This window comes from Cupressus sempervirens, chromosome 3, assembly GCF_028749045.1.
Source record: "Cupressus sempervirens isolate cs-2001-9-10 chromosome 3, ASM2874904v1, whole genome shotgun sequence".
NCBI lineage: Eukaryota > Viridiplantae > Streptophyta > Pinopsida > Cupressales > Cupressaceae > Cupressus > Cupressus sempervirens.
In genome coordinates this window covers 494,964,138-494,982,679 of record NC_143120.1, presented here as the reverse complement: position 1 = coordinate 494,982,679, position 18,542 = coordinate 494,964,138, and the positions used below count along the sequence as shown (strand labels likewise).

General features: G+C 35.5%; 1 protein-coding gene and 1 pseudogene across 3 annotated transcripts in view; both read left to right on the top strand.

Annotated features, from left to right (window-relative positions):
• TRZ4 (tRNAse Z4) overlaps nt 1-18,542 on the top strand; it is a 59,682-nt gene that overhangs the window by 11,607 nt on the left and 29,533 nt on the right. The gene's annotated exons all lie outside the window — the stretch shown is intronic.
• On the top strand, nt 4,318-5,136 carry LOC149567348 (transmembrane 9 superfamily member 7 pseudogene; annotated as a pseudogene).

The window sequence follows — 18,542 nt, the reverse complement described above, 5'->3', positions numbered from 1 at the left end:
TATAAACATAAGGTAAGTATGAGGATAGAGAACACACAATACACAATCAAGTCTGCTCCTCTACATTACTGCCTTATGCGATTTATTTTCAGGGATAAGAAAATCTCCAGAATAGTTATTATACTATGGGTAACACTTCTTACAAGTCTGATATACAAAGGATCATCTTCAGCAAGTAGAATAAAGGCATTATAAGTTTGGTTGTTCGGAATTTGCAGAAATTTTACATGGTATCAGAGCTCTGGTAGTCAAACCTAGGCTCTACAAATTGACAATCAGATTTAAAATATCTAGCAACTCTTTCTATCTTCAATGGCTAGCACAATTAGACCTGAAGATAGGTTTGATGGAAAAAAACACTTCATTGCTTGGAAATTCAGAATTATGATGATTCTTGAAGACAATGATGTAATATAGTTTGTTGATAAAGAATCCAAGAGACTTGATGCTGATCCTCATAAGACTATCTAGATTAAAGGAAACAGGAAAGTCATGCAAATCATATTAGATGGGGTTAAAAATGAAATAGTATCTATGCTAATGAAACATCAGACAACATTTAATATGACGAGTGCATTATTAAATGCATATGAGGTTAACAATGCGACTAGAACCTTTCACTAAAAGGCAACTAAATCATATACAGATAAAGAAGGGAGAATCTATGAATTCATACTTCCTAAGGGTGGCTAGTCTAAGAGATGAACTTGCAAGTATAGGGACCATAATTGAAGACAAAGAGCTAACACTTATGGCTATAGATGGGTTACCGGATTCATGGGAAACATACTCACAAGGAGTAAGTGCTAGAGACAATTTTCCAAACTTCAATAGACTTAAAGGAGATTGCCTTCAAGAAGACTCTAGGAAACTTAAGAAAGGAGGAAAATTGAAAACTGAAGATGAAGAACTTCATGTTCTCAACACAAATTTCTATAAAGGTAAGAAGAAGCACTTCAAGAAGAAGAAGGGTAATCAAAGAAATGACAAACCTCAGAAAGATTTATCCAAAATAAAATGCTTCAAATGCGAAAAATTTGGACACTAGATCTAATGGCCCCGAGAATTCAAAGCAACAAATAAGCTGTACAAACGTTACTAGGAAAGAAGAAAACTATGATCCTGAGAAACGTGTATTGTATTCTATACTATCAAATGAAGTATCAAACACAACATGGGTAATTGATAGTGGATCATCTCGACGCATTACAGGATACAAAGAAGTACTAGACTCAATATCAAAAGAAGTTAGTGGAGAAGTTACCATAGGTGATAATTTCCAATCATTCAGTCAAAGGAATTTGGGAATTGCACCTTGAAACTAAAGTCGGGTATTTCTCTCCATCTCAAAAGAGTACTCTATGTACTAGGAATAAAGAGGAATCTAATCTTTGTTACAGTACTTGAAGATGATGGACATAATGTTGCATTCATGGACGGTAAAGTGATGACCTGGTCTAAGAACTCTTCATTTAAGAAATCAAAGTTGATTGGTCAACGAAAGGGATTCTTGTATGAATTAAACATAGAACTTATTCAAGCCTTAATTCATGAAGTTGCTGATATAAATGAAATGTGGCATAGAAGGTTAGGACATCTAAACTTCAAAGCCTTATCAACTATGGAGAAGATGGTCACCAATTTACCTAAGTTGAATAAAAATCATTCAAGCATATGCAAAAGATGTGCTCTGGGTAAGAACACCAAAAGTCCATTTCTTTTAGCACTAGAAAAACTAACAATATTTTGGAATTAGTCCACCTAGATTTATGTGGACCTATGTATGTTCCTTCTCTTGGAGGATTTTGGCACTATATACTTTTTATAGATGATTTCTCTAGGAAAACATGGATTTACTTCTTAAAATGTAAAGAATCAGAAGAAATCCTTAAGGGTCCGTTTGGTGAGCGGAATAGGAATACGTATTCCAAAAATTTTGAATTTCTTGTTTGGATGCACCAAAACGGGATTGGAATACGAGGTAAAATAGGAATACGTATTCCAATTTTGGCCCAAAAATAGGGTTTTGCAATTCCAACCAAATAGGTGGTATTGGAATACGTATTCCTATTCCATTTTTTTAAATTTTAGAAAACATAAATTTTCGGGTCCGCGAATTCCCATCAAATATTGGCTGAACCAAACGGAGAACAGGAATACGTTCTATTCCAGAATACGTATTCCGGAATACATATTCTAGAATAGGTATTCCTATTCCGCTCAACAAACGGGCCCTAAGAGATTTAAAAAATTCAAAACCTTAACTGAAAACTTATCAGGATACAAAATTAAAACTCTTAGGACTGATAATAGAGGGGAATATACTTCAGACTTGTTTAAAGATTTTTGTAAAGAAGCAGGAATTAAGGAGTATATTGTTCTTTATAACACATAACAAAATGAGGTAGCAAAAAGGAAGAATAGAAAAATTATAGAAGCAGCAAGAGCTGATATTTGATCAAAATTTAGAATATTATTTTTGGGTAGAAGCCTCTTGTACTGTTGTCTACATTCAAAACAGATGTCCACACTCCCACCTTAGAGATAAAACTCTTGAATAAGTCTTTTCTAAGGTTAAACCAAATATAAGCCATCTTAGGATATTTGGGTGCCTAGTATACATACATGTTCCAAAAGAAAATAGAACTAAGTGTAGGTGCACTTTCAATACACCATTTTTGAACTTCCAAATCAACCCTGTCAAAAAGTCAAGTTCAAATATCCAAAGCTAAAGAATATTTAGATATCATGGCACTTGGTTCAGAATCAAATTCTGATTTACAGTTTCAAAGAGCAACCTCCAAGTCCAACTTCATGAACACGTGTTGCCAATTTAGATAATGAGATCATCAATTTCAGGTCTCAGATTCAGATTTCCAAAGTGCAATATCATAAGTGCAAATTTGGGTTCATATCCCAAGTTTACATGCTCTATTTTTGAATTCAAAGGAATCAATTCGGGTTTATAACCTTAATGAACAAATTAACAGCAAGACTTAAATGTATATGGTAGCCTATGTTGTTACTAACCAAGCATGTATGGTGATCATGATGTATAGTTGGAAAGTGAAAATTAAATCAGAATGTTAAAGTCAGGCTTTTGCATAGACCCCAAGTGTCTTGTGTATAGAAACCCGATGGCATAACATTCAGTGGAAAAATAATCTTTTGCATTGGCTCTAAGAACTAAATCATCAGAAGTCACAAAGCTAAAAGCTTCAAACCAGGAGTTATCTTAGAAGTTGGAGTCACAGACCTAGAGAATAGAACTTCTAATTTCTCAGAACATGGCCTGTGGCAATAGTGCATTGGGATCTAAGAATATTGTCAATATGCAGGATGGACATGGAAATTTGCGGTGGTCACACTGAAAGCAAAACTTAATAGATAGCCGACTTTCCTTGACTTTTGTAGCATCATTAAGTGCATCGACATCTTTAACAAAATGGCGAGGTGAAAAATTTGATGTCGCAGTCCATCTTCAATTTCCCACCACGGGAGAGGCTAAAAATGAATGTTCCACTACAGGGAAGTCATCAAGTGCATCGCAAGTATGTTGAAGCACACATATAATACATCATGTAAATTGGGATCACCCGAACATGAAGAGTTCACTTTGGTGGAAAATGCCCTCACATGTTCATTTTCCGCCAGAGAAGCTATATTGATATTTTCCACTGGAGAAGCCAAATTGCCATTTTTCGCCAAACATCAAATTCATAATAGAGCATGGCTATCAAAATAAATCTATTTATGTGCTTCATCTCACCAAAAGTGGCCCTGTGAATCCTCCAAAACAGAGTGAAAACTCTCTAATAAAGCCAAGGTGGAAAATGTATACTGTGGTACTCCGTCAAAGCAATCTTGTGAAAACCCGCCAATAGCTATGGTGCATGTGGGGAATTAGTGCCGAACATAGGAGCTCGGGCCTTGGAAGAGGATGAATGTCAATTACAAAAGTCATAGCCATGAGAGACCTCGAGCTTGATAAATTTGATGCTCTAAATACATTTTATGTCTTGTGCCCATTGGGTGCCATAACATGAGCTTGCGGGTGTGAAAGCCCAACGTCTAAACTCGATATAAAGGAGGGGAACATTCCTATATGAAGTTTCTGTTTTGTTATGCTAATGTCTGAAAAAATATACTCACAGCCAGTGAAGACTTGGTGGTCACGAAGGAAGTAAAAGTCTCAAAAGCCTTTCACATGCGAACAAGAGACAACATCCGCTGAGCTCTATTTGGAGAGTGAAGAAAAAGCACGCGGTTTGTGACAAAGACATGGTAAATATGTTTTGACCAAATGCTGACAACAAGATGGAGAAGCTCCGCGGCCATACAAGAGATGAATCAGCCCGAGTGTCTTGGGGATTGCCATTGAAGACCACAGAAGACCCATGGTCATGTGAAGATGGTTATGATCTGTTCATACACAATATGTTTTATGCAAAACTATGAAATCCCGCCAGTAGAGGAATTATGTGATAATGCCTGCAGTTTACCAAGCAACAACACAAGTGCCATGGTATAATGAACCTGAGCTTGGAGTTGTGTTGCAAGCTATGTAGGGAGTACAGAAGAGAAGTAATTTATCCACAACCATTTGAACTTTGAAGTGAAGTAGCACAAGGACGTAGAGACTGATACTGCACGTATTCTTAGTTTTGAAGTCACACCTTTCAGTGTAAAGAATATGAGCAGCCTTGGGAACCCGAGAATCCACATTTGATAACTTGCAATGCAAACACTAAGTGTTATGTTTTAAGTTTTGATCCTCCCTAGGAGGTAGAGGAAGGTAAAGAGGTCATCTGCAGTTATGATGTCGCTTTCAAGGATAGCTTTGTGAAATGGGCATCTCGATGGGATACATATCTGCTAATGTGAGATGATCAGATCCATTGGTTCTCCATAATTAATTCGTTGATGATTGTGTTGTTCCTTTCTGGCATGGTGGCAATGATCATGATGAGAACTTTGTATAGGGATATTTCAAAATACAACCAATTGGAGACACAGGATGAAGCCCAAGAAGAAATAGGATAGAAATTGGTCCATGGAGATGTGTTCGGGCCTCCTAGTCACTTTAGCTTGCTTTATGTTTTTATTTGCTCGCTACTCTTCAGCTCGTTTGTATAAGATGTTCAAAGGCACAGAATAAAAAAATATACCCTGAAGTCTATTTTTACGTTTTCGGTTACTTTAGGTTCAAGAAACCTACCATTGAGGATCCAATGAAGACAAACAAGACCCCTAGGCAAATTCCAGAATAGGCTTGGTACATGTAGCCAATTTTCTCCATATTAATTGGTGGCATCTTAACCTTTTGGAGCTGTTTTCATTGAGCTATTTTTCATTTTGACTTCCATATGGCTGAATCATTTCTACTATATCTTTGGGTTCTTGTTCATTGTCTTTATCACCCTTTTGGTCACTTGTGCCAAGATCACTATTGTTATCTGCCACTTCCCGTTGTGCAGTGAAGATTATCATTGGTGGTGGACAACATATCTAACTTCTGGCTCATCAGCACTCTATTTGTTTCTCTATGCAATATTCTACTTCTTCCCAAAACTGGAGATCACCAAGCTTGTTTCTGATATACTCATCAATGAAGATTGATTGAGCTACTCAACACAACTATTCCTAAAAAAAGGCAGAGTATTCCAGGCCAATTAGATTTTGGATATGAAGAGTCAAAGAATCCCAATAGTGATAATATTCAGAAGACTGTCGCAATACTCTGAGGAATCTTTTGCCTTGAATTCATAAAGAACGATACCATTAAAATGGTCAAGGTACTAAAAGTTAAAAGAATAAGATTCGAAAAGAGTGAAAATAGATTATCATTGAGAAATGATTAAAGACTTGGATGAGAAAGAATCAGTTATATTGGTGATTGAAGGGTCATGAAGATGAAAAGGCATTAAATAAGGAATTGGATGAGGATAGGAGGGTTCTTCTTTTCCTACATACAGTCAGAGAGCTGGAGTAGAGGAGAGGGCATGTTAGTTTATGTATTTCATTTCATTGCATATAGGGGTTATTATTCTGATTTCTGTAATAGATTTGACAAGAAACTGTGAGCAAATAAATCTGGGTATTGTATTTGTGCATTCAAAACAGAGAAAAGTTTCATTCTGAATCAGAGTGTTTAGTTGTTACTTTTCTAATTATATTCAATCGGAGTGTTGGTATATTCAGTCTTGGACAATATCTTGCATTTTGTGTCAAATATCGAATGTGATGTAGATCATAGTGTTTGCATGCCTTCCTATGATGAAAATTGGAATATTTAACTTGCACTCCATTTTTCATTTTGCATTGCATCTGCATTAACAAATTCTTCATATTGCATTACCAATATTGAGGAGTCATAAGATTGTGAATTCTTGGGATTGGCTAGGTTTAGAATCTCAAATGTGCCTGAGCTAGTCTTGCCTAGGATTAGCTTGGTTTCTTGTCTTCTGTTCTTAGGTTAAGAATGCACCCAGTTAGTTTAGGAAATAAACAAATTCATTGCATATCATTCTATAAGGGAGCTGTACCTTTCAATTCAGAGGAAATCTATCAACCCCATGATAGATTATCCAAATGTTGGCATCTAATTGTTCTTTCAGATTTGGTCATTTTGGGAGTTTATTCAAAAGAACAATCTGTTTACCAACACTAAGTTAGAACCCTCCGGGAGGAAATGTATTTTTGTCGGATATAGTGAAACATCCAAGGCATATAGAATTTTCATACTTGGTCAAAAAAACATTGAACTTAGTAGGGATGTAATATTTGAAGAAGATTTAGCATTCAAAAGAGCCCTTAGTTCTGAAGATCCCACACATTTACCTAGTTTTGAAGAAAATCATGAATCTAAGTTTCAGAGTGAGAACATTGAAGAAATTGAAGATGAAATTCAAAATCTTAATCTTGAGGAAATTCACAATCCTAAGAAAAGACCACTTTGGGCTGTTAAGACGGTAGAGGAAGCACAAGACTTTGCTGCACCATCTAGAACCTTCAAAGAAAGCAAAAGACCCAAAAGATTTTTTAGTTATGCAACAACCATGAGTGATTTATCTAAATCAGAACCAACCAATGTTTCAGATACTATTAAACCAATGTAACGAGACTCGGACTCGGCAAGGGTAACTTGACTCGTGACCTGGCTCTGACTCGTGACCCGACTCGGCAGTGACTTGGCAAAGTGAAAAAACCTCGAAATTTTGAGATTTTTTAGGATTTAAAGAACATTCCATACACCTATTATTGAATAAAGCGTAAAGACACAATAACATCATTAAATAGAAGATAATTTGATCATAATGCATATGCCACATACTTAAAGGTAAAAACTTAAAAGTCAAACATTGATTACATATGTACAACACTACAAACTACAAAGTTACAAACTTACAAAGGTAAATTGCTAAAAGTAAATACTATATTACTAGTAATTAAAGTCAAACTAAGATAAATCCATGCAAACCATCAAAATGTATATGTATTATCATTTATGCATTATGAAATCCAACACATCAAGATTCAATAGTCATCATCAAATTCAAATGTTCCAAATGCTGATCATATATTAAGTTACTGTTAAACTATTAAACAAAAAGTTAAAACAAGACTATAAGTCTACAGCTATGGCTCCTAGTCGGAGCCCTCATCATCATCCTCATCCTCAAGCTCATCCTCATCGTCATCCTCATCATCATCGTCATCCTCATCCTTATCCCCAACCTCAGCCTCAACCTCAGGCTCAGGTTCAGTATAATCTACAAAATGCCTCTTAGTAAGGCGTCTAAGGTAGGTCCTGGATGTCTTAGTAGCCATAGCATCAGCTCGTGAGGTGCCTCTAGGATCAACTGTACTCTCTGCCTCTGGCTCTGCCAATGTTTGTGAGGTGCCACTAGGAACAACTGGAGCTCTCTGGTCCTCTGCTGCCATAGCCACAGCCTCAGCTTGGCCCTCTCTATCTGCCTGGTCAAGCCACTGTAGGTCCTCATCATCAAAGACAGGATCAGTAGCCTCAGTGATCCAATCAGACTCTGGATCAACCTCCTCTAGAGTAATCGGAGAGGTGTCACTATCCAAAATCTACCTGATCCTAATGCGCAAGTTGTAGTGCACAAAGACTAGACTATTCATTTTCTGCACAGACAACCTGTTACGCCTCTTCGAGTGGATGTGCTCGAACATGCTCCAGTTGCGCTCACATCTAGAAGCGCTACTTGGTTGGCTCAAAATGTGGATGGCGATTTGCTGAAGGTTTTTGGTTGAAGTCCCAAACATTTGCCACCATCTATATGAATTTTGAAAAAAGGAAAACAAAAAAATATTAGTCTCATTTCAAAATTTGAACTTTAAGTTTAAAGCTAGAAATTTATAAACTAGATTGTATAAGGCTTAAGCTGCAATCTTTACCTGGCTGCAATTTTGTACGACCTTTTTTGCAAATTTGAGTTGAAAAAATGGGCCATGATGCATTATTATAGGCATCCATCTCAAGCAATATATCTGTGGGATTAGGGCACATCTTCGATACCATTGTGTATAGGCCACTAAGAACCTCCTCATCTGCCTTGAAATCATCAAGGAAACGGTATGTCGGATTGAGGTAATAGGCTGCTGCGTGGATGGGCTTATGAAGGTGATTTTGCCATCTCCTACCAATTATGTCCCAAATAGGGCTATAGTTTTCCTCAACTCCTACATATTTGGCCTTAATAGTCTCCTTGACCCTATCCATGCCCTCATAAATGTAGCCCATAGAGGGCTTCTCGCCATTAGCAACTCGTAGGAGGGCTACAAGGGGCTCAGTGATCTACAAAACAATTAAACAAAAAAACAATTTAGTGAATGATGAAACTTTGCAAAGTTGCACAATGAAAATAAAACAAAAATATGTATGAGACAAATTAATTTATAAAATTTTAAGACTTAAGCTTTTAAAATTTAAAATTAAAATTTAAAATTACCTCCACAATTTTCGAACATGGCTCTCAAAAATCATCATCATCATAAATGCATTTTGTTGCATCTATCCCTACAGGGCTGCTCGCAAAGGAGGAGGAACTCCATTTTGGACCAACAAACATGCACCTCAACTCTAACCTTGAACTTAGCAAGGATTTTAGTGTGATAAAGTTAGAGGCAAATCTTGTGATACTAGGACGAGCCAACTCCTTTCCCTTCGTGTATTTCCTCATAGTGCTGAGGACCAAGGCATGATTATATATGAACTTACAAAGATTTTTGGCCTTGGTAACACATGATTTCATCCATACAAGCTTGTGAATATCCTCTAACATGAGGTCGATGCAATGGGCCGCACATGGAGTCCATATGATTTTTGGGTGTCTCTCCATCAATAGTTTTCCTGCAGCAATTTTAAATTATTTTGTAAACAATGAAAATTTTTGATGTATTAAAAAATTTTTAATTTTCAAAATTTAATGAAAAACTAAAACAAATTTTTTAGAAGTAGAACTTAGAAAGTTAGAAGTTCAAATTTTACCTGTAGCAACATAATTAGCTGCATTATCTGTCACCACTTGGACAACATTGTCTTCCCCCACCTCCCTTATGACCTCCTCAATAGTCTCACATAAGAATTTTGCATTTTTCACACATGAGGAAGCATCTATGGACCTCAAAAACACGGTGGATCCTGAAAGTGAAAATTAAACAAAATAATTATCATTCAAGAATCAATACTCAATAAAACAAAATTTTTGTTATTCAATAATAGTATACATTAAATTTTAAACTTCAAGAACTAGAGCATGATGAATTACCTCCGCTAGAAACAAGAAAATTTAGGAAGATTCTGGACCTCCTATTTGTCCATCCATCTGTCATGTTGGTACACCTCTTTTGGCTCCAAATCTTTTTGTGGTCCTCCAACTCAAGTTTCATCTCCTCAACCATATCTAGCAAGAGGGGGCCACTCAACTCATCTTCAGTGGGGGCTTTGAACCCCGCACCATAGATGGAAACTGCATCAATCATCCCCTACCAATAAGGAGTCCTATTACATTTATAAAAACATTTTAATTAGCATATTTCAAATTTTCAACATCAAGTTAAAAGTATAAAATTGAATATAAATTGTAAAACTTAAAACGTAAAACAATCAAATATAAATGAAGTTGAAAACTTGAAGTACTTGGCTGCTATAAATGGAATGTCGCAAAAAAACCAAAACTTGCAAATTGCTCTTACTCCAGCTTCATGTATCTCCCTATTCCAGCCCATGCTCTCAAGTGAGGGTTGTGCACCAGGAGTGGTACGCGGTACAAAAAAGTTGTCCAACTTACTAGATTTTCTGACTCTAGGATGAAGAAGAGCAGCACTACTAGAAGGGGCAGTAGCAGTAGCATCACTAGAAGTGCAAGGAATAGATGTAGAAGAAGCACGAGCAACAGAAGCACTAGGACGATAGGGGGGACGGGAAGAACCTTCTCCAACATAGCCTACTGACTCAGAAACATTCGCAGATGAGCGTGGAAGGGAACTAGAACCAATTAAAGCTAACTCTTCTAATTGTTTTTTTTTAAATTCTTTTTCTTGTTCATATTTTTTCAAGGCTACATAACAAAAACGTTGAGCCTCAACAGTTGCAGCTCCACAAGGCTCAATATCATGACCACGTAAGCCAACAATATGGTATTTTAATCTATTTATCCCCCCACTATTAATGGTTTTGCAAAATAGGCATTTTGTTTGAGTTCTCTTTCTACCCGGAAATTCTATGGTGAACTTCCAACACTCATCTTTTTTGTTGCCTTTAGAGAGCTTGGGTTTTTTTACCTCCAGAAGCCATTATGACTTAATAAAGGAACAATGTAAAGGTTGCCGCAATAAGACATTTTAGACCAAATATTACCATTTCAGCATTGCATTTTATGAAGATCTAAAGTAAAAAAAAAACTCATAAACAAACAAAAAAAATTCATGCAAAAAACCCATAAGCATAGACAAAAAAATCATCAAAATCTAAACAATCAAGTCTTACCTCTTTCAAATGCTTTGGGAAGTGTTGAGAAGAGCTCCTATAAACTCCTTGATGATCTAAATGCAAGCTCCAATGTCACAAATGCAAGCTTTTCTCCTCCTCCTTTCAGCTGGTTGCAAAACAAGAGATCTCTATTTCTCTTCTACCTCTCTCTCTTTCTTCTTTTCACTATAGACTGTTATGAGAGCCCTTTTAGGGTTATATGAGTGAGATATGTTAAAAAAAAAACATAAATAAAACATGTAAAAAATTATATTTTCAAGGCCCGGTTTCATGCCTGTCGCGATCGAGTCAAGCAGGCCGGGTCACGCGAGTCACGAGTCATTGTGACTTGGCGAGGTCAGTGCGGCTCGCTGACTCACCTGACTCACGTGACTCGCCGCGAGTCACGTTGCCCTGTATTAAACATACAGCTTGGAAGGATGCTATGACAAAAGAATACCAATCCATTATTAAGAATGATGTTTGGGAAATTGTTCCAAGGCTTGGAGGAAAATCTGTTGTTTTTTCTAAGTGAATATTTAAAATCAAGCATGTTGCTAACGGTAGCATTGAAAAATATAAAGTCAGATTTGTAGTTAGGGGATTCTCTCAGAAGAAGGCATTTGATTATGAAGAAAACTTTGCTCCAATTGCCAGATACACCTCTGTAAGGGCAGTCCTAGCTATTGCAGCATCAAAAGGATGGATAATACATCGGATGGATGTGAAAACAACACTTCTAAATGGAAAGACTATAGAAAAGGTCTATGTGGAACAACTTGAAGGATTTGAAACTTATAACCCTAAAGTGTTTGTTTGTAGGCTCAAGAAAGCTCTTTAAAGGCTTAAATAGGCTCCAAGGGCATGGTATGAAAGAATTGATAAATATCTCTCCAGTTTAGGATTCTTTAAGAATGAAGCTGATCCAAATCTCTATTATAAAAAAGATAAAGATGATATGATAATTTTGATACTATATGTTGATAATTTATTAATCACAGGTGATGATCATCTTATAGATCAATGCAAGAAAGATCTAATCAGAGAGTTTGAAATGAAAGATTTAAGACTCCTCCATTATTTCCTAGGACTAGAATTATGACAAAACTCTGACAACATCATACTTAATCAAGGAAAGTATGCATTAGACATCTTAGAAGAGATTTGAAATGTGGAATTGCAGACCTATGGCTTCTCCTATGGAGACTAATCTACATAAACTTAAGGAAGCAGCATCAAAATCACCCTCCATAGATTCTACTCTTTACAGACAAATGTGGGTCTCTTATGTACTGGGTAAATAGAAGACTTGATATTTGCTATGTTGTTAATGCTTTAAGTTAGTTTATCCCAAAGGGATTCACCTAGTTCTAGTCAAACACATCATGAGATACTTACAAGGCACTCTTAACCTTGGGCTCAAATGAGAAAGTTGACTTGGACTTGCATGGATTCACAGACTCAGATTGGGGTGGAAGTATTAATGATAGGAAAAACACTTCAAGATGCTATTTCAGTGTAGAATCAACAATGATATCATGGATATGCAGAAAGCAGTCATCAGTAGCACAGAGTTCTACCAAAGTTGAATACATTGTAGCAGCAGTGGCCTCTCGGGAAGCAGTTTGGCTTAGAAAGTTACTCGTGCGATTATTTGGTCAACCCATGAATCCCATGATTATTCACTGTAACAATCAGAGTTTCATCAAGCTTTTTTTGAATCCATTTTTTCATGACAGATCCAAGCATATTGAAATTCTTTAACATTATATAAGAGATATGATAGACAAGAATACTATAAAATTAGAATATATTTGCATTGCAGATCAGACATTAGATATTCTTACCAAACCTCTCTCTTGAGTGAAGATAGATCACTTTAGGAAAAGACTTGCTATGGTTGAATTATGATAAATTTGTATTTCTTAATTTTTAATAAAATAATTGTGTTAAAATTATTATTGTCAAGCTATTGACTGTTATGGGCTTCGCCATTTGTATTCATTATTTAAGAGGTGACGATCTCTGAGATAATGAACACTTGTATAAAAGACATTATGAGAGATGACAATCTCTTAGATAATGTGATGAACAATATAGAACTATTGTCAGATCTAGATGAGTTCAAGATCGTATTGTGATGTAGACATTTCTATGCCTATGAATCACAACTTGGATAAAGGAAGAATTTAATTATTCTTCAGATTTTATCCTGTGTATCGGAAGATCTTAACACAGGATCATATTGTGATATAGGTCTGCCAGTACCTATGAGTCATAACCTGGATAAAGGAATAATTTAATCATTTTCCGGATTTTATCTTGTATATTGCATTCCATGCAATACTGTTATCACAAGTATAAGTGATAAGTCATATCACATGTATCATAATATGACATAGTATCATGTGTTCAATGATACCACATGCTTAGAAGATTCAGATAGATATAGAATATCATCTATGCTTATTCATCTTAATTGGTGATGCTAGATATGTTATCTCTCAATATTATTATCAAGTTAAGAGGGAGTGTTAATACTGTAACTCTAGTACTCATAACTGATTTGAACTACAGATCATATTGATCTAGTAAAGCATGGATATTCTTATGTAGGATTTGCCTTTTTTATAACCTTATATACCTTATCGGTGGCTTATCTAGGAGCATTTAATAATGCTTATTTTGCATAGTTGTTAGTATAATTACTATCTAATTATAATTTGTAATAGATGCCTATCTTGGAAGCTTATCATTTGTTTATTCATAAGGGCCGACCTAGAAGAGTCATGTCGTTTGTAAGGACATGCCTCTTGGATGCAATATAAACATAAGGTAAGTATGAGGATAGAGAACACGCAATACACTATCAAGTCTGCTCCTTTACGTTACTGCCTTATGCGATTTATTTGCAGGGATAAGAACATTTCCAGAATAGTTATTATACTATTGATAACACTTCATACAAGTCTGATATACAAAGGATCATCTTCAGCAAGTATAATAAAGGCACTATAAGTTTGGTTGTTCAAAATTTGCAGAAATTTTACAAGAAGAGCCACAAAGAGTGCTACTCACACTAGTACTAGCTCTAGCTCTAGGACTGACACTAGCTCTTAAATGCTCACTAGTTTGCTCACAGTCATCATCAGCATCAAGTGCAGCAAAGCGAGGGGTCGAAGCATCCAAGTAGATAGGATCCAGGTCAATATCCCACTTCCATTCCCACTTCCATGCTTCCTGTCTTTGTAGCCACTTCATTTTTATGTAAGGAGCCACAGGTTTGAATGCACAAACACCAAGTTTGTAATTTACAAAAATTGAATTGAGAAAATAAAGTAGTTTACTATCGTAAAAGTAACATATAATTATTAACTTACTTTCAACAGCTCCAATTTTGAGAATGTTCAAAATATGCCTTGTGACATGGTATTTGGTGACAAATATTTGGTTATTTTTGGCCTTAGCATACACTTAATTGATCCAATCAGTTTTGGTGCTAATTGTTTTGTAGATAAGGTTGGGGGAGCGGATAGGATAAGGTTCCCAAAAAATGTGTGAATACTGCTAGTCAGCCAATAACTTAACAACATTTTGATGGCCTACTTCCTCATGGATTGACAAAGAATGCTATCAGTAAATCTGCCATCCTTCACCTCTCTTTCTCAATTCACAGCTCTAAAAAATATTGCCCTTTTAGGGGACATTATAATAACATTGAATAATGGATGATTTTTTGCATCATTCCATCCATTGGAAATGGACACCCATGTTTTCACACATGAACTCTTTATGGCCTTCGAGTCTCCTATAAAATTCACCTTTTTATCGAATAAGGTGCTTGACATCTCAAAAATTAGCCCCTTACATGTTTTTGGAGCCTTATTAATTGATTTCACCAGTTTTTGCCAATATGATGAGTGAACAATATTGAATACCAATTCATTCATATAGGTTGTTCATTGGATATGAGAAAGAATGGCTGACTCTTTGTAGGTTGAAAATGAGAAGGTGGTGGAGGGGGCTTCATCCCTCGAGGTCCTTTCTTTACCTAAGGTTGATTTGATTTACGGCTTCATGCATGGTCTACTTTGCTTTTTAATACATGCCAAGGTTTGTACATTTGGAAGGCCTTTATCATCTCTTCCTTGACAAAATTTGATGCCTAGTCCATGGATCCTACACAACTGGCCTTTCATTTGGCTGCATGAGCTCAAATATCTAACTTTATAATGACCACAAATAAAAATATAATATGCACCACTTGGAAGCTATTGTTCCATTTCAACATATTTCCAAAAGGAGAGTTTGGATTGGTTAAGGATGGGTTTGGTTGATGGAGCTGGAAATTGTTTCCATTGTAATATTTAAGACCACATGATCAATAACAACAGATTTAGAGAATTAAAAGAAAATTGGAAAAGCTGTAAAAAAAAAATACAAAAGAAATAAAATATATTAAAATCCTACCTTTTTTGAACAATCTTCCTCTACAATGTCCTTGACAACAAACAAACACTTGCAAATGCATATGAATAGCACAGCAACCAGCTTGGAGCATTGAATGATTAATCTTCCACTTTATTCGTGCATTTTTAAGCAAGAAGATAAGTTCAACAATAGAGGAAAAATGTATTTGTTTTTCTTTGCCAATATGAAAAATAAATTTGTTTTTGCCTTTTCAATGTTTTGTATTCAACATTTTAGGGTTACAGGTTAAATGACAATTTTCGAGTGAAAAACTATTAATGTCCTCTTTTAGAATATTCCTTACTTTTGCCCTATGAGTATTAATTTACCAATTGAAATGCCCTTAATATCAGAATTTTTGGTCTAGGTCCTGCAAACAATATTAGACACTCAATTATAAGGTAGGATAACATCTATTTTTACTAAGCATCAGTAGGCATTATCAAATGACATAAACATCATTCATATTGAAATTCATTTAAAGCAATAATCATTCCAAAATATGTTCCTATAATAATCTCATTAGGAATTCAAAACATTTGCAAACCCAAAGTTGGTTGCCTTTGTATTAGAAGAGCATGGATGGTGGGTCACCCTTCCATCCCTGAGTTTATCTTGGAGGCTAGCTGTCCTCCTTGATGAAGTTTAGAAGCATGAAACAATATTTGCTCCACTCCAGCCCCCAACCCACAAGCATGAAAGGCTGGTCATCCATTCCATCTCTAGGTGGCGTACTTGATAACAAGTGTGAAGGCTGGCTATCCATCTCTCATGAAGCTGAAGGCTAGCAATGTTTTGTGTTTGCAATCTGTTTCTCCTTAATTCAAAATGGATTGCTATACAAAATCCATTACTATATATTTATAACAAGAGAAACATTTAGATTACTCATAATGATGAATAATTTCTGCAGATTATGATTAATGCACCTATCCATTTATAATCTAAAATCATTCTTAGCTTATCTCGCAATATTAGCATTTCAGAATACAATATTCATTTGTATTCTATAATTCATTTTCCTTTTCCTTTTTCTAAACGAGAGTTGATTATTCTTACCATTCCTCAATTGAGGCTTTTTCCTTTTATCCCTTCAATGGTGAAGGGTCTTAACCCTTACGAATAATAATCACCATACAATCCTGACTTTTCTGATTGATAAGGATAATTGAATTTAATAAGGGTAGCTGACCAGCTTTGCTGATATGTAATAGTCACCCCTTTCCTTGCTGAGTGCCACTCCTTGGTATGTTAGTGATTTCCATTGTAATAAGTTGCTATTTTTGTGGTGGAGCATGCCAAAAAAATGTCAATGGAGAGTTAAAGATTTCTAATTGATTGATTGAGTGTGTGAGGGAGCAAATTCTTCTCAGGTTTGCCATGGCCAGACCTACAGGCTATGGAGGAAGCCTTGGATGAATCTGCAGGGGGCTGGACCTGGACATTGAACCCCAGTTCGGACTAGATTGAGACATAGGGCTTCCTTAGGGGGAGCTGTAGCACAACTATAAAGGGGAGAAACATGTCTAATTATTTTAATCTCATCTGCAAACATCCACACTACTCAGTTTATAGACAAATTGATTTAACCATATAGGTAAAATGGCACTCATATACAAACACAATTGCAGATAGTGGGGATTTTGGGTTTATAGTACATTTAAGCATTCATGATTTGATATATTGTTTGTAGTACATGTAAGCGTTTATGATGTGTTTGGTTGTTTCAACTCTCAACCTAAGTTTGTTGTTTGGTTATGGGTTCCAGTACAGGTTGGAGATTCACTGGTTTTTTGTTCTAGGTATGGTGTTTTTGGGTATTGTTAGAATTTGTGAAAACAAATATAAATCCAGATACTATTGAAAGAGTTAGATCAAACAACAAGAAATGAAATTGACATGATAATAATGTGAGACCAATTTCTGATGTAAATGCTCAAAGGCATAATAGCATCAATATTTCTTAATGTGTTGCATGATATATTTGATATATATCTGAAATATGAAATACAAAGAGCTAGCCTGTTTATATAGGCATGAGTTGGGAGGAAACTTGGACAAGATTGAGACAAGTGTCTCAACTTGGAGGAAGTAGAGTCCTAATGGAATCAACCACCTACTATGCACTTACAATCTAGAAGGGTGGTGTCTAAATTGGAATTAACCACATGTGACATTTTAGGAGTAGTTGGACTCAAAAAGATGACTCAACAATATCCTCCTAATAGTAATATCTAAAATATATAATTCCTCCTAATTTATTAGCTCATCTAAGTAAATTTAATATAATAGTGAAATGGAAAAGAGCCATTTACTCTTAACATGTATGACCATTGTATATATAAAATATAAAAATATGGAAGTGCACTCGTAATTTGTAAAATATATAAAATTGAAAAAAAAATTTTTGATAGCTATAAAGATAATTGATAATTATATTAATTCAATTTAGATATACATCAAGAGGAAACAATTTTTTTTTGTAAGTTCATAGATATAAATATAAATATGAAATCCTAAGTTGATCCTTGGCCCACAGAGCTATTGTTCCTAGCGATTTTAGGCTACACCAGTATCTACATTTTTTGAAATAAACAAATCAGTAAAAATATACATTAACAGAAATGAAGGCTACCATTATTACCTAAAAATATGAACAGACAAGAGAATAATATAAACTGTTTCTAAAAGAAACTTGTGTGTAGCTTGGAAAGATATTAGAAAAAACATTGATGGGGAAAAGCACATGTAGAATAAAGATTCAAGTTGATATAAGCTCCTTGATCTTCCTAGCACCTATCTAATGCTCCTCGAGGCATAAGAAAAACAAGGGCAGGGCATTTGAACACGTTGAAAACTTGCAGCCTTGAAAAGTAAGCAGAAATAGGATATTTTGGGTGATTTACAATGCAATGTAGGAATGTATAGACTTTTATTTTTTAATATTGTTTGTGAATCATAAATCACATTTTGAGTTGATCCAATTCTCGTCGAGGCATAAGAGTAACAAGGGCGGACATTTGAACACGTTGAAAACTTGTAGCTTTGAAAAGTAAACAGAAATAGGAATCATAAA